This window comes from Eptatretus burgeri, chromosome 5 (assembly GCF_056783735.1).
Source record: "Eptatretus burgeri isolate ZD-2024b chromosome 5, Ebu_testis_v1, whole genome shotgun sequence".
Lineage (NCBI taxonomy): Eukaryota > Metazoa > Chordata > Myxini > Myxiniformes > Myxinidae > Eptatretus > Eptatretus burgeri.
In genome coordinates, this window is record NC_140965.1 from 27859891 (window position 1) to 27883129 (window position 23239).

General features: G+C 43.3%; 1 long non-coding RNA gene across 1 annotated transcript in view; it reads right to left on the reverse strand.

The window, feature by feature from the left end:
* Positions 1 to 949: 949 nt before the first annotated feature.
* The window catches only part of LOC147026128 (uncharacterized), a 37713-nt gene continuing 15423 nt past the window's right edge, over positions 950 to 23239 (reverse strand). The window contains exon 3 of the long non-coding RNA XR_015058123.1: positions 950 to 2088. This is a non-coding gene — a long non-coding RNA (uncharacterized LOC147026128). The remainder of the gene's footprint in view (positions 2089 to 23239) is intronic.

Below are 23239 nucleotides of genomic sequence, written 5' to 3' on the forward strand. Positions count from 1 at the left end.
TCATTAGTATCGAGTATCAGAGAGTGGAACAGGAGGTTTAAGGAAACTGGAAATTGTCAGAAACAAAAGTACCGGTCGGTCAAGCACAAATGCAGCAGACGTTGAACGAGTGTGTGAATCATTTCAACAAAGTCCCAGAAAATCAATCCAACGTGCATCCAGATAGCACGGACTACCAACCACCACTCTACACAGGATTTTGCATAAAAGGCTGAAGTTTTATGCCTAAAAGGTGCAGCTTCGCATGAACTCAAACCAAATGATGGACTCAAAATACGTTTGCCTTGGAAATCGACTATGTATCGGGGATCAACTTCCATGATTTCATGACCGACTTACAAAACTGCAACTAAAACCATTGCAGATTCAAACAAAAAAGCACGAATAAAATCTAGTGGCATGGAACTCATTTTATGAACAACCACAATCTCTTTGGAAATATGTTTATGTTGGCACAAGTACTTCAACTTGATATGCAAGAGGTCCTTGAGCATCCACTTGGTGAAATACCACGGTCTTTGGCCAGTGCCAATGGCTGACCAAGGAAACATGCAAATCAGCCATTGCAAAATAACCTCAAACTTGCACTCTTCGACATCGCCAGATATGCCTCAGCCCATATTATTCCATAATTATTCAAAATATTAAATAATTCTGAAACCAGATTCAAAATATTAAATCATTCTGGCTGCCAGACCATGCCTCCAATCAGGTTGAAATTTAGAACATATATTCCCCATTATGACTGGATCATAATTGTGAAGTTTCACATTGATTGAAGGAGCAGTTCAAGACTATTTTTTTTTTTAAGATTTTCATTCAATCCAATATGGTTGTCAGACCGTGTGACCGATCAATTCAATGATGCGTGAACACCCTTATATCCCCAAGGTTTTGGGATCATGTGGGTGAAGTTTTCCCTTGATTTGTCAAGCTGTTGTGAAGAAGATTGATTTGTAAAGGTTTATTCTTCAAAAAAAAAATCATAGCTGACAAGCCATGTGACCTATGATGTCATAGGTGGAGAACGTTTTGTTCCTCATGGATAGGCGATCATTCCTGTAAAATTACACCTCGATCTGTTCAGCTGTTTCAGAACAGATTTTTGAAAGTTTTTATGTTAAAAACAATATGGCTGCCAAACCACATAGCTAATGACATCATAAGTTTTTTTTACCCCATAATTTAGCCCAACATTCAAAATTTTTCATTCTCATCATATGCAGTGATTGACGTATGCAATTATAATATCACAACAAAGCCACCTGTAACATCATCAAAAAAAAATCACTTATTTCCCATGGGGAGAACTTGACATGGGCCAAGTTTCAATTTTTTCCCACGAAACAGTTTCGAAGATACAGAGATCCAAAGTTTTTTTCCATTTTTTCCAACATGGCTGCCACACCACATGACCGATGACGTCATAATTATCATTGCAACACACTACATGAGTAGTAGCACCGATGGTGACAATTTTTTGTCAATCGGATAAGTGGTTGCAGAGAAAACAGAGAAAATTAGCATGAACAGACGACGTACGTGCATACAGACGGGCGGTGAAAAGTGAACACAAAACCTTTGGCGATATTGTGTCCCATATTCTGACAAAATGAACCTTCCCATTCATCCCGTCTTGACATCGTGTTTGACGCTTACAAGGAAAAAAAATCAATAAAAGATGCTGAAAGAGAGATCAGAAGGTATAATGCAAGTTCTGTTCAGTTGAAAAACATCACAGCAAAACAAACGGTTATGCATCGCGGAAACTTTCTTTCTGCAACACCAAACAAGACCCGTTTCATTCACTTTGTTGTACAAGAATGCAAACGAGCAAAATACACCGAAAGGCTTAGAGACAAGGTGTTGTATGTGACTTCTGGCAAAAAAAAAAAAATGCTATAAAATCTGCTGATGAAGGTTGTGTCCTTGTACCTGGCTTCTGTTCAACTCAGGAAGAGTGGGCGCAGATGCTGGATTTGAATCCATCATACTTGTTGTTGATGATACCGATGTGTTCTTGCTCGTCTTAGCTTTTAGTGCTGATAATTGAAGCATCGATCCATCTCAAATCTGGAACTCAATCAACTACAAAGACATCAAGAAATTTGCATCGGTATGCATACATTTTCTGGCTAAGATAGTGTGAACACATCAGCTGATCAAGGAAAGATCACTTCATTTAAGATGCTGTAAAGCAAAATGAAGAACTTCAATACACTTTTGCTGAGTTGGGTAAAGCATAAGCGGCGTCACCATTAATACTTGACAGACTCGAAGCCTTTACTTGCCAATTGTATTGTTGTGGTTCTGCAAAGCTGGCACTCCCTGAAGGCAATGGCACCCAAAATACAGTGGTCCTGAGACAGTTATTTAATTAGTATGCATTCAGTTAGCCCTTCCATTATGTCTAGTCGGTATATGGGACAAGATGCATTGCGTAGGGCTTTTGCTTAGGTCTTCGATCCCTTTTGCTATTCTTTTACCCATATTTTAACTTTAACTTCACACATGACCTCTTCATACATGCAAGCGAGCCAGACCAGGCAGGAACGTTCATACCTCTTCATACCGCAGCAGCCTCATTAGCATACGCGTGCCATTCCCCCATTGAAACTGCGTTCCATTCACCAACGGAAGCCTCTCACCTCAGACCCTCACCATGCTCATCACGATGCTGTGACCCTCACCAGAACACAATGCCTCCTAAAAATCCTCACAGTAACCCATGCTTAACCTCCTCACTGCAATCACCACAAAAGCTTCAGCCTCCTTACGACAACCACTTCAACCACTCCCAACGCTTCAACGTCCTTCCCACAAACACCACAGCACTTCCCCTACCTCACTACAACTGTTGCAACTACAGTTAGTTCCTGAACGCTCACCACAGTCCTTTGGGATGCTGGGGGAAAGGACGACATTGCGAGTCAAACACATTGGCGTGTAACTCAAAGCGCAAATATGCACTAGACTCATTCAATGACATCTGGGTAGCCCTGGCGCTCCGCTAAATAACAACACGAGGATGCAGCCCAGCGCACCTTCATGGTCGGAGAGCGCTCCCAGAAACCCGTGCCCCAAATAAATCTCGGAGCTCTGTTGCATTTCCTGGGAGCAAATTAAGTCATTTTTGGCTCCAGAGTCTGGCGGGGAGGGACTGCTCCTCAGGGTGGCGTCTGCGTGTCACTGAGAACGCTCAGATATGCCTACAGAGCCTTTTGATTCGATATCTAGCTCTTCCTTCACCCGTGCTAAATAAAGGTATTGACAGAGAGCCAATTGCTGATCTGACTCACTCAACAAGCCCGAGCTGACAGTGCCAGTCACTAAGCAAGAGCGAGACTGACTGAACCGAGAGAGCAGCACGAGTCACCAAGAAGAACCGAGTGAGCAGTTACCGAATCAATGCCGAGAAGTTTCCGGGTAATCAGTGCAGGGATTCCGCTGCGTTCCACAGCCAATAATCATTACCATTTACAGATTCTCTCACACGCCACATTAAGCTATCCTCTCACATTTCTGTCTCTTCCGTCTACTGTCTCATCTGCTGTAGACGCAAATCACTGAAAGAGCAATTGCAGACATGCAATCCTTCAATCCTCCGCTTCTGCATCACACTTGCACCTCCCACTCACACACCATAATCACCCCCAGTTTTCTTCCCTCTTCCCCCCTCCAAAGTGACTGGAAAGCACAGGTCTGTCGGTGATGCCAGGTATTGAACAATGTCGAAAACCCCTCAACTGCCTCTCCTCTTTCTTGCTCTCTAATTTCCTCGGGTGTGTGTCTGATGGCACATGTAATATTCGCACAAGATAAGAATGTGTAAGTTTTTTTTTTATATAAGTTTAGCTCTGCCCTGTCTGCTTTTTATACATAATTGCATTTCTTTTGCCACACCCGACAAATCCTTGCATTTCCTGCTGTAGATTTTCTTGAATAAAACCCTTTTTATTGGGACACATACTTTTCCTTGGCTTTATAAATAAATTGTGCATGTTATGAATGCACCCAGCCCATTTCGGCTTTCCCTTCATTGGTCCAGCAGCATGGTCCGCACGTTAGTTTAGTCGAGAAGTTCTGCCCCACCAAATTTGCTCTTGTTAGCTGGCGCACACTCACTTTATCGCTCGGCAGTAATATGGGTGCGAACTGAGGGAAAAAGACCCCACCTTGGTTCGGTCGTCCACAGGTAAGGTATCACACGAGGTCGTGTAACCCTGCCAGGATTGGCACATTCATGGTTGCTTAACAACCCACCGGTGCACAGAGTTATCTGTGCCCGTCGGCCTCAGGACCGGGCATTCAGGAGAGACCCTAGTGCTTTCCCTCGGGATTTTTCCAATCAGCCAAATTTGACCCTTTACCTGATGGACTACAATGGGTCTCAAGGGTCAAAGCAGTCTTAAGGGTGTACAGGTCTAAAGGGTGTAATAGTCAATAGGGGGTGTAAAGGGTCCTAAAACGTTCAAAGGGTCTAAAAGGTGTAAAATGGTTTAAAGGAGTCTAAAGGTCGAAATGTCTAAAAGATATGTTCCAATAGTGCTTAATTAATAGACGTACTCACAGTTCAACTCATGCTTCCACAGTATGTAATTAATAAACATACTCACTTGAGTAGACCTCTACGAGGTGCGCACTGACAAACAGTGGTAACAAATCGGTTCACCATCAACCTGTGTTTTTCGGTTTTATATACTGTATACATATGCATATACTAGCAACCATGTGCATGACGTGAACATGCACATTTATGAACATGACACCAGCTCGTGTCATAGGGTCAGTGTGCTTCTTTGGTTGATTTTAATATTCCTGGCTGCAAACCTCCTGACTGGCAGGTGACACTTGCTGCTGGCAGGTCATGCAGCAAGTGCTGTGATGGGACTCGATTTGGGCCCTGCTACCTCGTTAAGTTAGGGGGTTCCATTCAGTTTATTAATGAGCACAATATGGTCACGAATAAACGATCCGCAGTATGTTGGCCTGATGAACCCACAACAAGGGCAAAATCGATCTCAACATTTATGCTTTCATCTATTTGTGACCATAGGTTATAATCTAAGTCTGCAAAGGCTTGAGGACCATATGGATGCCTCCTAGTTTGGAGGTGATGTGTTGGGATAATTTCTGTACATGATGCCAGCATCGGGTCATAAGGTCAGTGTGCTTCTTTCCTGCTCTTGCTTGTTGCTCATATTAGCAGAGTCGATCTCATTTTACATTTTGTTGGAGGCACCTCCTTCTTCTTTTAAAATAAGAATATATACATATATATTTAATGATTTATGTGACCCTGACCTTTTTGACTTATTGACATCAAAAACAATAGGATTCCAGCTCGTCACTACCTCCACCAGGTGATTTAGGGTCATGAAGAGTTGAGTAAAAATGCGGCCTGTAGGCAATTGACATCGACAGACGGACAGACAGACTAACAGACTAGACCAACCAATATATTTGAAAATCTTCAATTTCACAAGTAAAAAAAGAGACAGCCAAACAGTGGTGAACACACAACCTCCATCCACTTTTGGTTGCGGACGTAATTATATGTCATAAATACAGGGTGTTACAAAAAAACCTGGACAACTTTGGTCTGTCAATATATTTAGAACCACAAATGACACAATACAACAATACCCTTTGTTTTATATGATACAGAAACTCATAAAGTTTTGTGCATACCACCAAAATACTTCAATGTGAGCTCCGTTTTTCACACGTAGGACATCAAGGGAGGACACAAGTTCTTGTCATGTTCTGAAGCTGTGATCCTTGAACGAAGATCCTGCAGGTTTGCCACCTTGGTGTCGTCGACAACATCTTTGACAAACCCCCACAAAAAATAAAATAAAATATAAAAACAAAATTAGGGGGTCATTTCTTGTGATAATCGTGGGGGGCATGCGGTTGGTCTGTCTTGGCCAAACCAGTGACCTGGAAATTTTTCCATCAGGACGGCTCGAACAACTAAGGCCAAATGAGGGGGAGCACCACCCTGTTGAAAAATGATATCGGGTTGCAGGTCTTCAATCTGTGGGAAGGTGAATCCTTCTAACATGTTCATGTCAATTGTTGAGGTCACTGTATCCTCCGCAAAGAAAAACAGACCCACCATGCAGTCATGGATAAGGCCACACCATCCATTGATCTTTGGACTGTCACGTATGCGTTCAATGACTACGTGGAGGTTTTCAGATACCCAGGTCCTCGCATTGTGCCAGTTGACCTTCACCGATACATAAAAGCAAGCTTTGGCTGTGAACATGACCTTTTTTAGGTAATATTCGTCATTCTCTAAGCAACTGAGCATACCCAAGGTAAACACCTTGCAGTTGTGTCAATCATTTGATTTGAGTACCTGCAGAATCTGCACCTTATAGGCATAAAGCTTCAGTCATTGATGCAAAATCCTATGTGCAGTGCTGGCTGGTAATCCCAGTTCTCTGGATGGACGTTGGATTGATTTTCTGGGACTTTGTTGAAATGATCCACACACTGACACACTCGTTCAACATCTGCCGCACTTGTGCTTGGTCGACCGGTACTTTTGTTTCTGACAACTGTGTCTCCTCAAACCTCTTGGACCATTCTCTGATACTGGTCTGCGATGGCAGATTCCTTTCATGCCTTGTTCAGGAATTACACTGAACTTGCTTGTTGGATCTCGGCTCGATGAACCATTCAACGCACTGAGCTTTCTCCTGTGGAGTCACCATTTTCTTTTGCACGAAACCACCAAACCTGAAAATTAAGAATACCTGATAAGTTTCTGTATCATATAAACCAAAGGGTATCATTCTATTAATTATTTATGGTACTAAATATATTAACAACCAAATTTGTCCAGTTCTTTTTTGGAACACCCTGTATGTATCGTGAAAACGTTTTTTTGCACAATCCAGTGACTTTTCCAAACGTCTTGTAACTTTTCTCTAAGTAATGAAAACAAAATGATTGTAACAATGATCGCCCAATAAAGGCACTCTTAAAAGCAATTTATCGAGCTTGTTTGCTCACATATGAGGAATGGGCAACAAGTCTGTGGCCAGACATAAAGTTAATGGCTGAAATTACCGAAGCCTTTTTTGTTGACACAAAACGGTGACAACAATTTCATCCTTTTAAACTGAACAATTCTTTCCATTTTCGCCACTTCCACATTAAGCAACAGATTTGTTGGTCAACCAACCATCATGTATGAGGTGCTCAAACATCAAGTAAAATGATGCTTAAATTTAGTATTTTTAGTTATGTCAGGGTTTTTTTTTTCTTTCAGAAATTATAATTTCTCTCTACAATTTCACTTACTTTTGTGTGGTTTATTTTATCCCAAGCGAAGTGCCCACAAATAGCATTTTTTCCGATTACAAAGCAAAAATATTAAAGCTTGTCAGTCTACAAATGTTTCTAGGATAAATAAAACAACAACATATATTCATATAAAATTGAAATGAAGATTAAACAAAGATGCAAGTGATTAGGACTCGTTTCCAACCTTGGTATTTTCTGCTTTGAAATCAGAGACAGGTTTTGTTTAAAAAGGTTATCTTAATTTAGCCCAACAATGTCAATCACAAGCATGGATCCTTGAGAGAAATTGATGTATACAATTTGGCAGAAGGACATGGACACAAGGCCTGGTCCAAGTGTGAAAGCAGAAGCAGTGTCCTTTAAGACAGGCATTGATATTAATTAGTTATAATCCACGTGACCACTGCCCAATGCTCCTTTTTGATGAACATCAATGTTCCTGCCATGAGGACATACGAAGACCTCTTATATTGGAGACAAATTGGTAGTCCATGGCTGGTCTTAGTCCAGTTGCTTCTTCAGACCTTCATATCTCCAAATATAGTGTTCGTTGCATACACTTGTACAGAAACACAAACCTTATTATCTTCCCCCAAATTTGAGCTCACTGCCCCTCAGCGATTTAACCCTCTCTCCTTTGTCTGTGGAGCCACCTCACTGAGATTGTAAATCACATTCTTAACTGCATTCATTCAAGATAGCGACTTATGGTAATCATACACTGTCCCACATGTCTACCCATTATCTTTTTTGTTCTTGATAACACTTCCTGCAACTTTCACTATCTACATTTACCATATTATTCAGCTTTTCCTTGATGTCCCAATGCGTGTTTGTCAAATTTTTCACCTTCTGCTCTATTGTCTTGTCTGAGCTTTCTGAATCCAGTGCTGTCTGTCTGTACTTTCCTTGCCTGCTTCTACATCTCTCGTATGCCATGAATTTTTGTTGTCAAATGATAAAGTATAACATGTTGGCGGGGTGGGGGGAGTGAGGATGGGGAGAGAATGCAAAGGAGGTTGGGTGAAAAGATAAGAGGGCTAGAGAACATATGGGGTATATGAAGAGGAAAACAGGTGAAGAGGTGAAGGGAAGAGGTGGAAGATGGTGAGCAAGGGAAAATGTAAGAAAATGGTAAAGGGAGGGGAAAATGAGGTGGGTTGAAGATGTCAGATTGTTAAGAGAAGTGAACGAGTGAGGGGGGAGGAGGAAATTGGCAGTGTGTAGCAGACATTGCGAGTGGGTTGGCAGTCAGGGAGAGAGTAAAGTAGTGGTAAAAGAAAAAGTGGAATGCCTACAGGAAAATTAAAATTGCATGCATCGTGGTCGGCGCCGTGGTGGACACAGGAGCAAGCGCCACAATCAGCCCTGTGGTGCCTCAATTTGAGTACAAATGGTTGGGATAATATCAGCCATTTGGAAAATCATAGCTTGAAGATGGCGACTGGGGCAATGGCTCCCATCATAGGGCGTGGTTTTGTGACCCTTGAATTGGGTTCATAAAGCACAGAGTGGAGGTTTGGGTTGCAGTGGTGTGCAATGCATGCCTAATACGGTTGGATTTGCGAACCACCAGCAAGTGTAAAATCAATCTAGGTTGAGACATCCCGTAGGTGGGGTTGAAACAGCTGCCATCAAGGGGGCGTGAGCATAGATTATAGAGTGCAGATGGAGGCTCTAGAGTCAATTACCATTCCCCCGGGTGCCGAAGCAATAGTCCCGGCACAATGGCAGACTCACCCAACCTGGCGGTAGCTTTGCGGCCGAGTGGAACCATTGTTTCCAGGGACGTGGGACGTAATAATCCAGGGCTTAGTTGTGGGCCATACCTTTGTAAATAGTGATGGGCCTATGGTGGTTGTGAGGGTAATTAATACTTTGCATAGAACCACGCACTATCAGACGAGCCACAAAAGTATCAGACTGCACTCCAGTTATTAATATTGCAGAGGTGAGTGAAGAGAACATCCGGTTGAACCAACTCCAAAGGAAGTCACAAGGTTCTGGTAGGAATTGGCTCGATCCTTTTTTTGAGATGGTCGATCGAAGTAGTGTAGGTTTGGAGGAGGCCCAGCGGGAGGCTTAATACACATTAATCAATCAACATTTAGATATCTTATGTATATCTTCGGAGGACATTGGATGCACGGGTCTGGTTAAACATCAGATCAACACCGGTGATGCACAGTCTTTTTGTCAACCTACCCGACAGCTCCGTTGGAACAACAGGGAGAAAGCTGATTGAAAAGATGGAAAAAAATGCTAAATGCACGAATCATTGAGTCCTTGGTAAGACCTTGATTGGCACCTGTTGTATTGGTCAAAAAGAAGGATGGGACCACAATTTTGTTTGTGGACTATCGCGAGCTTAACAACGTGCCATTCAATAAGACTCATATATTTTGCCTAGAATTGACAATACCCTCAATGACGTTGCAGGGTCAAATTGGTTTTCAACCTTGGACCTCAAGAGCAGGTTTTGGTAGGTGGAGATGAATAAGACAGAGAAAGAGATGGCATTTTCCACAATAACAGCACTAGGTAGAGCCCATACCTCCGCCGGGCTGAATAGTTTACGTTTTGCAACCCACTGATAGGCCGGATCTTGACTGGAACCAGAATTAAATCTGCTTGTTCTTGTTACCTAAACAACTCGTCCATCAAGTTTTGTCGTTACTCGTCCATAACTTTTTGAAATATCATGCAATATATCGTTTTTGGCTCCATCTCTCAATGGTGAAGAATTACAAATAATTCTCGGATCCAGATCCGGATTTGTATCCTCACCAAAATTGAATAAATTCGTCCTTGTCACACAACAAACCCATCTATCAAATTTCGTCCAAATCCATCAATAGCTTTTTGAGATATCGTGCTATAATATCAGACCCTAACATTTGCGGTTCCACGAAATGCGGACCCTGCTTTTTTGCAGTTCACAAAATGTGACCTCTTTCTACATTCATGGCCCTGTACTTTGCATATTCGTGTTTTTTCACATTTTTGTGGGTTTTTTTGCAGGCGTATTGATGGGTTTTTTTTCGTGTTTTTGTATATTTTTTTGGGTGTATTCATGGTTTTCCACAGGGTATTTAATTTTCCCTAATGAATCACAAACTGCCGGGAACCTATTCTCCATTTCCCCATTGAAACAATGCCGCAACATTTGCAGATTCACCATTCACGACATTTTTCACGAACGTATCCCCCCCCCCCCCCCCCCCGTGAGTGTCAGGGTCTGACAGTACATCATGTTTGATCATTATAGAATCCGGATATGAATCCAGATCTTCACCAAAGTCTAATTATTTTGTCCTTGTAACACACCCACCCTCTCCACCAAATTTTGTCTGTATCTGTCCGCATCTTTTTGAAATATCCTGTTCACAAACATACAGACAAACAGGCAGACAGACAGGGTTGAAAACATAACTTCTATCCACCTTCAGCGGCAGAGGTAAATACAGAATTTAGGAATGCCAGAAGAAGATGTTCTAAAATTTGTTAGGTACCAGGGGGATTCGGGTGACCAACAAAAAAAATAGGACAACGGGTCCTGAAACTCACCTGTATCAGGGGCAAGTCAATGACGTCATAAAATCTGGAAATTTTGTTCATGTGCAGAATTTGGTTATGTGATTGATTGAGAATGGAAGCCCTCTCAATGCTAATTACAGTGATACATGTTTACAGGTCATGTTTTTGGCTGAGGGCATGGCTGTGCTGCTGATGCAATGTGCCCTGTCAGTTAAAGCAGAAATTTTTAGTGTTTCAAGCCTGATTTCAACCCATTATTGAGCACAGATTTTGATACGGTCAATGCACCTTCGTTAGGCATCAGATATGAAGCTTGTGGCCAATTTTCATCAAAATTGTGTGTTTGGTTCAAGCGATAATGACTGAATTGCTTACAGACTCACTCGCTGACTGACTAAATTATCGATGGGCAATGCTCGATTGCATAAGCTCACCAGACTAAAGTGCAGGTGAGCTAAAAATGGAACCTTTTGTCGAATATCTTACGTCTTCCGAATGACAACCTCTAGTAAAGAGACAAACAGTCACTGTTTAAAGAGGGAACCTGTTGTATAGACATCTAAACAGAGAATAGGAACATTAAAAATGCACAGCCAGAGGTTTGAATAGGGGAGGACAATAGTTGGATAGGAAAAACAAACATCTCATTGTTCATACGCAACACATCCTTACTACAATCCATGAACCGGTATTTGCGGGCTTGTTTGTCGTGCTACTCTTCCTACATTTCTGGACCAATTACATCCAGACTTGCTCCAGAGGATCAGCATGACCCCAGTTAATGTATGGGGTATTTTTTTTTATCTTTGCTGGGAATCTTGGAGGGGTGAGGGGGGAGCACGCAAATTCTCTATGTAAATATTGTTGCGGATTTCGCGCCCGCCGGCGTGCTGACGGCCACGTAACTCGAATCGCGGCACGTCGCCCACCGGACGGACAATCCAGTCGTGACCCTCTCGGACTAACGCCGGGAACCAGTCACGGGTGGACCTTTCGGTCTCACCGCGATCGAGCCAATCAGCCCCCGCGTGGGATAGGGTTGCTCGCCGAATTCGACCTACCTAAGTACCCACGCGGAGGGTAGACCGGGCGATCGCACCTCGCCGCAGGTCGACTTCGGACACGGGCCACTTAAGCGACCCGTTCCGTACTATCAGAATAACCGAGCGGTGTTATCGTCGACCTCGACGGTTCGATTAATTATCGGGCGTATTCAGCCCACTACCAACCCTTTACGTGAAGCAAGATGAGGATTCAATGGGAGAAATGACGAAGCGAAGCGGGAAACAGTTCAACACAAAGCACATTTATTCGCGGCACACGGGGAGCACACATATACAATTCCACCAAATGCACACAGAAAAGACACAATTCCATTTACACAAAAAGCAAATATAAAAGTGAAAACACAGTGCAGAGCTAATACCGACTACCGAGCACACGGCAACACTTATACAATTCTACTTCACAGACGGCGCCGACAACACATACCCAAAACCAAGGAAAAGAAATACCCTCAAGGATGAGGCGGGCCTGAGGCCGAGACCGGGTTGCGCCTACCCGTCTGGTGATGAGACGCGGAGCGGCGATGGCGCCCCAACCCCGCGGGCCTCGCGGGCAGTGTCTGGCAGGGGGTGGGAAAGGGGCCCCCTTGGTCGCACTATCTCAGCGCGGGGGGAAACAGGAGGGGGTTGCTGATGCTCGGGGTATAGAGGATCTTTATTATGTGCGACGAGCGTCTCCACCTCGGCCAGGTCGCGCTGTCGGCCTCCCTCGGGTGCAGCTTCCTGCACGACGCGAGCACCCCCTCGTCTGGTGTCGCCGCCTTTCCACAGCTCGTCCCCTCCGTTCCGACTCCAACGCACACGACGAGCAGCTCCACCGCCCGCGAAGTCTTGACCCTCTGCTTCCGACTCTCCTACTCTCCGACTCTGGACTCTTCTTTGGACTCTCCTTTCGACTCTCCTACTCTCCGACTCTGGACTCTCCGACTCTCCTCTCTTCTTTGGACTCTCCCGACTGACGAACACGGTCCTTTTATCCCCCCGTAGCTTCGCCTTTGACCCCCTCCCTTTGACCTTTCACCTCGCTCCCTATTGGCCCGAGAAAAAGTGGGCGTGAAGGCTTTTTGATCCACAAATTTGCATATATCGATCGTCCTGGAGGCGGGGCCAAATCGCCCCTCGCGCACCGATTGGACGGCAAAAAGTGGGCGTGTGTCGTTTTTGATCCGTTTTTGAAGCACAAAATCCGTGATTTTGTACACGCCGTTCGGCGCGCGCCCTGCACGAGTCCAACACCGGTACCCACAGCGGCGCAAGAACGGTGGCGATGCGACGGCTGCGAGGTGTGACGTGAAGGTCGTGGCGGTTGTGGTGAAGCGGCGTTGTGGTTGTAATCATGGCGGTTGGTCCAAAATAAAGATAGTAAAAGAAAAACGGCTATCCTGAAGAGTCGCAGCACGCATAAATGACATGTATTCCCACTAGACAACGGGTTTGGGCCTAACTACACATGCACTTACCGAGATACCTCACCTAAGGGACCTGAATGGTGGTTTGCGAATTTGGTAACCACAACAATATGTCTTGTGTAGCAATGCCTCCAGGTGGGGAAGGAGAGGGTATTATAAGCCTCCACCATTTACAGCACAGTATTCCTGTCCCCATGTTTTCTCGTGTAATGAGGTGTTTTGAATTATAAGCAGTATGTGTTTGCTTCATGCACATAACCCGGGTTATTATTATTACTGTTTTGCCGATACAGAGCTGTCAGTTACCTATACACTGCCCACATAAAGGTATGCTTCAGAAGAATGTGTTGCATGCTTGGAACAAGATCGCCCAAAGGGCAGGTACTCTGCTCGTATCTATAGTTCGTCATGCTTATCTAAAAAAAATGCTAAGAAATAACTATCATTCCATTAAACAATTTTATTAACCCCTAAAGATGATTCCTGCAACACTATATACGGGGGGGGGGGGGGGAGGGGTATCCCAACAATACAGAACCCACCTTTTGTATCATATTGTACGTCTTACAAGGAAAACAGACACAGGTGGATCCACTCAGCCCGTCATGCCTGCGCAAACAACATACTAATTTATCAACACAATATCCAAAGAAGAAAATGTAATTTTTTAATTTTTTTAAGACACCTATAGGATCTTACTCTTGTGTTTTTTTTTCAGGTGATCAAAGAAGAGTGAACCACAAGACCGACTACGGAAGTTGTTGACTGCTTCACTTTTTAAAGATGCCATGGACAGTTAAGCAAAAGACTTATTCAGTGGTTATTTTTTCTTAAAATGAACTCCTGCACAAGACTAAAATTGCATTAAAACGCGAGTTTGGATCTTCCACTGCATCCTGCAAATCATGGATATTTGCCTGGTTCAAAAAGTTCAGAGAAAAAAAGCATTGTCACAAATGTCAACAATAAAAGTGTTGGAGGACCAACACACTTGGGATGTCCTCAAGATGTAATATCTCCGAAGGACCTTGACCTTGTTTGTGATTCAGTGGGCAGAAACCCGAAGAAATTTCTCAGGAATCGGAGCTTGGAATTTCATGTGAATCAGTGAGAAGAATTCTCAAACTGTATCCGTACAGAATTCAGATTAAACACAAACTGGCTGCAGCCCGTATGCAGAAAAGAGTGGCAATGTGCCTGTGTTTTCCAGACAAGATTGAAGAAAATCTCACTTCCTTGACAATCTGGTTTTTCTGACGAGGCCCCTTTCCTTTTTTTTGTGGGCATGTCAACTACAAGAACTGCATATTCTGGGGATTGACACTCCCCAAATCTCGTGTTTGAGTGACCGCCCCACTCAGAAAAATGCACTGACTGCGTCGCAATCAGTAAACATGGAATCTTCAGCCCTTTCTGTTTTGAAGACGACACAGACAAGGCATTGACTGTCAACACAAAACGTTACATCTAAGTTCTTCGGAAGGTTTGGAGGGCCCTAAGCAGTCACAGGGGGGGATTCGAGAGAGAGAAAAAATGGTTTCAACAGGATGGAGCCATTCCCCACACTTCAAATGATTCATTGAACTGGCCCAACACACACTTTGGTGATGGAGTCATCAGACGAAGACTTGCTGTTGAATGGGCCCCACCACTCACCAGATCTGTCACTGTCAGATTTACATATTTGGGGTACTCTGAAGGACAACATCAACAGAGGAAGGCCACAATCCATTGAAGAACTCAAAGTAGCAATTATCGATAAAATTCTCTTAATTTCAACAGCGGAATGCATCAGAGTGATCATTTTTTTTCCATCGCATCTAAGTGTGCTTGCAGTGCCATGGTAAACATTTGAAGGAAGTCATTTCAGCACAGTTGACCATTTAAACCTATTGAAGGTAATCTGTGCCACAAATTGTGCTATTTGAGTGATGAATGAGGATTTTATATTAAATAGTATGGGTTCTGTTATTTTTGGGTCACCCTATACAATAATGCTGAGAAACTGCTTCGTATTATATCTCTGTGAAAAAGCACACCAGTTTGGATGCACAACATTCGCCATAGCCAGGTGAATTGGTGAGCTGTGGGGAATCCTGCCTCACTGTGGGGAATCACCAGTATGATGAATGGCCCAATAGGATCACCAAAGCTTTGTATGAACAGTATGCCCCATTCAAGTATGAATGAAAGAGCAAAATCTGCCTAAAGCACTGAAAAATGCTGAGACCCTGAAGCCCACAAAACAGCTCAATATCAAAGAGGAAATCTCTCCAAGTCGGAAAGCAAAGTGATAATCATCAGCATCTGCATTTTTCACCTCTCTTGAACGCACTCTTTGGAGTCACATGATCTTCACACACTCGTACACCGACCTCTCTTTCCTTGCTCTGATTTTTCTGTCTTTAATCTCCTTCACCACATTCGCACACTCTCATGTCCTGTGATCCAGGTGCGCCCTTGCTTATCAGGGGCCCCTCAAACAGCTACTCATGGCCTCCAAAATTCGAAGCTTTTAGGGGCATGCTTTCACATGCCTGGGCACATCTTCGCTTTGCTACCCAGCGGTACCATTGTCCAATAAGGATGACTACTTCTGACCTTCATGGTGAGTTGCAAGTTTAGTGCCAGCTGTACTTATATTCGTTTTCGCTTCGATTATCCTCCTCGTTCACATTTCATAACTTTAAAATACAAACTTCACAGATAATATATGAATTAATGTTGAAACAGTAATAATCATGCATGTGCTAAAAATTATAAATCCCAGAGGAGCAACAATCACATCATCGATCATTGCACTCAATCAAAGCAAAACATCACAACAACATACAAAAAGTACAAATTCTGTAACAATATGCAAATACTTATTTGTTGAGAAATTAAAAAAAAAAAACTTTAGTGTTGCTTCAACCTCTCTCTATCAAGTGCAGCCGGTGGCTGCTGGATGCATCATTGGTTGGGACACAGCTATGCTGTGTCCCCCTTACCAGTACACTGGTGCTTATTTTGCCAATCTCGGAAGGATGACAGGCTGAGTCAACCTCCTGGTGTATTTTAATTCAGCAGCCAACGGGGCTTGAACTCAGGACACAAGGATCCCAAGCCACCACCCCAACCACTAAGCCAACACCAGCTTGTTGCTTCAACCAATAGTGATAAAATAGTTCATAGAACATTTTGAACGCCTCCGTAAAAGCAGAATGATGTCTCATAATGTGCTTGCCGAATAAGCATTAATAAATCACAATTAAAAAATAATTTCCCCCATAAAGTTAGGGGCAGGGTGGCCTGCCCCAAACTTGATTTTGGGCTGTTTTCCCCCACAAAGTTAAAACGAGAAAGCAACTGAAAATGCAAAGCCCATCCACTTTGTACTCACATTAAGCTTGACGAAAACGACAGTTTAAAAAATATATATTGTATACATTTTATTCATTTGGGTTCTCTATAATCTCATAATAAAGGTTTGCTGAAGATTTTATGACAAAAGCTCAATTGGTAAAAATGTTACAGTATGGACGTATATATATATATATATATATATATATATATATATATATATATATGTGTATGTATATATATATATATATATATATATATATATATATATATATACATATACATACATATATATATATATATACACATATATATATATATATATATATATATACATACACATATATATATATACATACATATATACATATATACATATATATATATATATACATATATATATACACATATATACATATATATATACATATATACATATATATATATACATATATATATATATATACATACATATATATATATATATATATATATATATATATATATATATATATATATATATATATATATACGGTTTTATAAACTGCATGCTGAAATTGAAACACACAGCATGTAGACACTTTAGAATAGTTATTTCCGTAATGAACGTTAAGAATAGCGCCTTCCCTTTTGGGGTTATTATGTATAATTATAATCTAATCTTAATATTATAATAATCAAAAATTATAATCCAACCAAATGCGTTGGATTAGATAGTTAGTGCCCCCTCTCAACCCGTTGGGATAATAGAGACATCAACAGCGTGATGACGTGCGCCGTGACTGTTGTCATCACACAGGGTGTGCGTGTTTTACTGCCATGGTGTTCAACGTGTGCGACTAACACCAGAATTCTGGAATGTGCGCCAAATTCTCACATTCCCATTTGTTGTTTAAAGCACCATAAAGTCCTTGCTTATCTGTTCGTCTGTCTGGATGTCTATCCTGTAATGAAATTTATTGCAGTCTACTCCTGTACTGTATTTCGTTCCCCTACACCTAAAATGACCGGTAAAAGGACCAGGACATGATGACCCAGCCTCCCTGAAATTATTGCCCCATTCCCTGGCTTTGTGCCATGGACATTGTTGGACATTTGGGGTTCGTCCCGGGAGCATGGAGGTATAAGGGGCGATTGCCCATGTTAAGTGTAGAGCTCTGCTCCTGACGACAGCTGGAAGGAAGAAGTGAGTGAATATCCAGCCAGACAGCACAATGTGCAGGGCTGCAGGGGAACCCTCCAATGGCTGACATAGGGCTGGCTCATAGGATCTGACACGGCCCAATAGCTGATCCCAGGCCACCTCGGAAGATCTGGCATGCTTTAAAGCTTCGCTCGGCGTCTGGTTCACCGTCTCTCTTGCCTCGAGCTCTCTCGGTCCTGGTTGGCACATGCATGCTCTCTCTTTCTTTCTCTCTCTCCCTCAACCTCCCCCCCCAGGTCATCACATGCACTTGTATCTGCCCTGGTCCTGGACACACTGCATCGTCTTTGCTTCTTCCCTGGTCCTGGACGCTTTGGTTAGTGCTCTAGACAGAGCTCGTGGACCATCAGTTGTGGAGAGCAGGGCTGGGGCCATTCCGGAGAATGGTACCAAATTGGGGATGGTGCCGGTGACTTACATACTGAGGCTGAGGCCACCCTGCCCCTCCAAATTTGTCTCCCCGCGAGTGTGTGTGTGTGTGTGTGTGTGTGTGTGTGTGTGTGTGTGTGTGTGTGTGTGTGTGTGTGTGTGTGTGTGTGTGTGTGTGTGTGTGTGTATGGTCTGATGGTTACCCTGTTTTGTTATCTGGTAAGTATAGCATACATTAAGCTAAATTTGCAACTTGTGCATCTTTCTTTTTTGCAAAATACACATTGTGATTGCTCTTTTCATTGCATTTCCCCTTTTCCTGCCCTTTGACATCAGTAAAGCTCTTGAGTTTCCTTCTATCCTTCCCGTACCCCTCATCACTTATTGTAAATAAATTATTCTTGTCATATTTCCAATCTGCCTGTGGTTGGCCTTTCTTTCATTGGTCTAGCTAGCAATGTCCGTGTGCACATGAGCCAGGAGGTTATAATTCCCCAACTAATCGGCTCTCATATCAGTCTGGCATTGTACTAGCGGAAAGCTCAGCCACATTAATCAAGATCCAATAAAGATAACAACAGCACAATTGCTGAGGGTGCAATTCCCCAGGAAGGAGATCACGTGTTTTTGAGTAAACGGCTATCAGATAGAGGATCCCGAGTCACGTGGACAAGTTATTGGTGTTCGCGGTTGATTATCGACCCACTGCGACACGAAGTTATTCATGCACGACGGCCTCGATTCCCGGTGAGAACCAGGGATACCCACACTGTCGTACCCCTGTGACTCCGGGTCCGTAACTATATACATATAAATATACACATTGCCTATAGAAAGGCTACACCCCCTTTAAAAATTTTCACCTTTTATTTCCTTATAGCTTGGAATTAAATTGCATTAAACCAGACTTTTTCCACCGTGATTTACACATCGTAACCCACAACTTCCAAGGGAAAAACAAATTCCACAAATTTCAGAGAATTTATTAAAAATACAAAACTAGAATATCTTGGTTGGATAAGTGTCCACTTAACCCAGGAACCCAAGAGCAAGAGCAACTGCATAAAACAACCGAAGAAGGCCTACACAAGGTAAGTGCTTTGCTGTTTCAAACCCTTCCAGGAGTTTCTCCACAGCTATAAAGGTGTTCACACATAGTACACACATGAGAAACCCAATGTTACACACCCCCTCAGCAGCCGGACCGGATTCATCACTTATTGGTGAATCATCAGTGGCATGCTTCGTCTAGAAATGTTCCCAGCTCGTTTTCGTGTTTTCCATCATTGGTCCAGCATGGTCCGCCCCTCGTTGAACCGGGACATTATTCCCCAACAACCTGTTTCCTAGCCGGTACGTGCTTGGCAGTTCTGCTCGGTTGCATCTGATCTGGTAAGGTGATTCGGTTTGAGAAAGTGCATTCCGAAGGTGTGTCCCCCGGTAATTAGATCACGTAACCTTTTGGTAAACGATATGAGACAAAGGACGCTAAGGCCAAAAAAAAAAAAATGTTGCATTGGCGTAACCCGCCCGACCCTAAAAATTCCGCCGACCCTACGTTTTTTTTTGTTTTTTTGCTATCGAAAAATTTTGCCGACCCTATTTTATTGCTATTTTTGTTGTTTTGCTATCGTTTTCAAGTATCTTGTTGATTGCGATCGCGATCGCAAAAACCCGGAAGTGTTTCGGACAGAACCCGCCGACAAAAAGGGTGGTACTCGAGCCGGGGGAGATTTTGGGAGGGATTTATTAGGAAAAAAATAAAATAAAATAAAAAGATCCCGACCGACCTACCCTATTTTTCAGTGACCCGTTACGCCAATGCAACATTTTTTTTTTTTGGCCTAAGCCATGTGGTCGAGATGTTGATGTTCACAGTTGATTAGCAACCCACCGCACCACGTCACAAAGATATTTTTGTGTGATAGCCTGCAATTCCGGAGAGTCTGGAATCGCGTGGTAGCTCACCCCCAGTGGTCTTCACCCCCGACCCCGGGTCCACAACAATATGTATATATATACATATATATATATATATATATATATATATATATATATATATATATATAAATGCCACACAACATATAGTGATCCCCAGGCAGTTATTTAGTTAGTATTCATGCAGTCAGACCTTCTCCTCATGTCTAATGGGCTCACGGGATGAAGTGCGTTGCGTGGGTCTAATTGCTAGGTCTAATAATTACATCTTTATCTTCAATACTGATTTCCATCCAACCCTTTCCTTTTATCCATAATACAAATCGAAGCAGGCACCGCACCCAGGCAGCCACCCTATAAGACTGTACAGGACGCGTCCAGGAGCGTACAGAGCCACCATGTGAGACTGTACAGGACGCGCATGGCATGCCCATTCATTCAAATATGCATGCCGAATTACAATGGCGTCTCACCTTGCTCCACCTTCGCTCACCAGAAGCTCACCACCTCGACCACCAACATCTCCCACACACAGGAAAAATCACCCTGCGCCTCCACATCGATGCAATTCACCACCAAACCAGCGTGCTGTGCGGCCCAGGTCACTCAGATCGTGTGGTGCGGGGACAGGCCAAACATGTTAACAGCACCAACCGCAGCTCGCGGGGGTGCCCTGAACGGGCATGCAGGACCGACACGACCCTCGTCCAGTCGCCAGAACATGGCCCGGGAGTTTGGTGCAAGGCTCTGGGCCGTGTTGTGCCAGATGTGTGAATGAGATCGCTTCTGGCCCCAGCAGCCTGGCAGGGTGGGGCCGGGATCCAACAGAAGGGCATGATTTGGGTCGTCGCCCCACCCTCCGCCCGAGGCTTATAAAAAGCGGATCGCGAAACCGACCTCTCTGTTTCCCTGTCTCTCTGCACTTCCTCGCCCACCTGCCTGCCTCACCTCCTCCTTCGTCTCTGTGATCCACCCTCTCTTCACTGCACCTTGTTGTCTGCCTGTCGCTGCATCTACACTCAGGGTTGGTGTGTGACAGACGTTTTGCTGGATCAGTGTGGAGCACACGTTTCCACGAGCGACGGGCAAAGTGGTCAAGCAAGAGATAATGCGTCGACTCTTAAGGTGGGATCGCTCAAGCGGAGCATCCCCCAAAGCACACTGGGTTGTGTTGGTTGGCCGACCGTGCCAAGTATCGAGAGGCCGTTGGTTCTCATCTGCTCCCCTTCGTTCTGGCTAACTAATGTTCATTGTGTTTGTGTGTTTGTGCATGCGATGTCTGTGAGCAGGATATCTTTAAAAAGTTGTGGACGGATTCATACGAAATTTGGTGAGCCATTTGGGTGTTTGACAAGGACGAAGTGATTACATTTTAGTGAAGACCTGGAAACTATAAGTTTTCTTTAGTGATTCTTTCACCATTGATCAGGCCCCAAAACAACATATAACATGATATCTCAAAAAGTTGTGGATGGATCTGAACAAAATTTGATGGAGAGGTTGGGTGTATGGCAAGAAAGAAAGTAACCGATTTGGGTGAAGATCTGAAGCCGGATCTCGATTTGGGAATTTTTTAAGTGATTCTTCACCTTTGAGTGATAATGCTAAAAACGATATATAACACAATATTTCAAAAGGTTATAGACCGATTTGGATGAAACTTGGTGGACAGGTTGGGTGAATGACAAGGACAAATTGATTCGATTTTGGTGAAGATCCTGATCTGGATAAGATAATTTTTTTTTTAAATTCTTATGTGATTCTTCACCATTGAGAGATTGGGCGAAAGATGATATATCATGTGATATCTCCAAAAGTCATCGACAAGTTATGACAAAACAAGGTGGATGAGTTGGACAGGTGACAAGAACAAGCCGACGGGACTTTTGTTCAGGTCCGGATCCAGTCTGGCCTATTAGTGGGATACAAAACGTAAACTCTTCCAGCCTGGCGGAGGTTTGCGCTCTACCGAATGCCATTCTAGTACAATCCATATTGTAATCGTTTTCTTCTTTATTCTGATTAGTTCCATCTGAGTGCAGGAAGGATCCGAGGCGAAACAAATCGACAAATTGACCAACTCTTTGCCGAGGTAGAACATAAATACTCCGATGCTTTGCTTCATGGGTGCAATTTATAATGTCCTGTGCGCCTTTCTACTACCATTTCATTTATTGCTCCAATTAATTCCAAATTATTCTGGGGTCAGCTGCTGGAGGTAAGTTGGCTCAAGGCTTTCGCAAAGCAGCTCATCTAGACTAATGTTTGACTGCATATGATGGAAATTAGGAATTTATTCAGGGTACTGATGATAACTGGCCTTCTCCTTTCTCGAAAGACACCATAGGATGTTTAACATCTACTAACTATCTAACTTGTGCTTGCGGACAAAATAACTGGCTTCCCGGTAATCCAACACAGGACGGCGTATTTTGGGATGAAACACCCTGCCTGGCAAAGCACTAATTTGAGTCTTATCATCGAGTCAGGAATCAAACACAAACTAGACAGCCAGCTATCCGTTGCTGTCAATGTGTATTGCTCGATTATAGAAGTATAGCCGTCGGCGACTGAGCTGCGCGAAATAGCGAACCCGCTTTTAAATTGCGTAGCCACACCACGTACGCATCCACATCACATTCGACGAATTATTTCAAAACCGTTTGTGCGAGAAAATCTCTGCTGGGTCTTCGAACAGTTAAGTCGCTTTAGGTATGCAAGCTGAAGTGGATACACAAGATGAGTGAACCTTGATGGATATGAGGACCGATTCACGGTGAGTCGTCACGCATTCCATTGTTTATGTTCTAAGCGCTCTGGGGCAGCTTGGGGGGGTGGGGGGGCTCCTCTAGTGAAAAGTCAATTTACACAAATCTACCTCGAACAGGTCCATTATATCATAGTTGTATTTTCTTTTCATTGCAAAACTCAATTTCAGTACTTTGTGTCTCAACGGTGAATTCCTCCCACTTGGAGGAACATCAATTTGCTGCTGATAATGTGGATTAGTGGATTAATGCAGTGAGTGAAACTGATTATAAACTTATTGAGGCTTC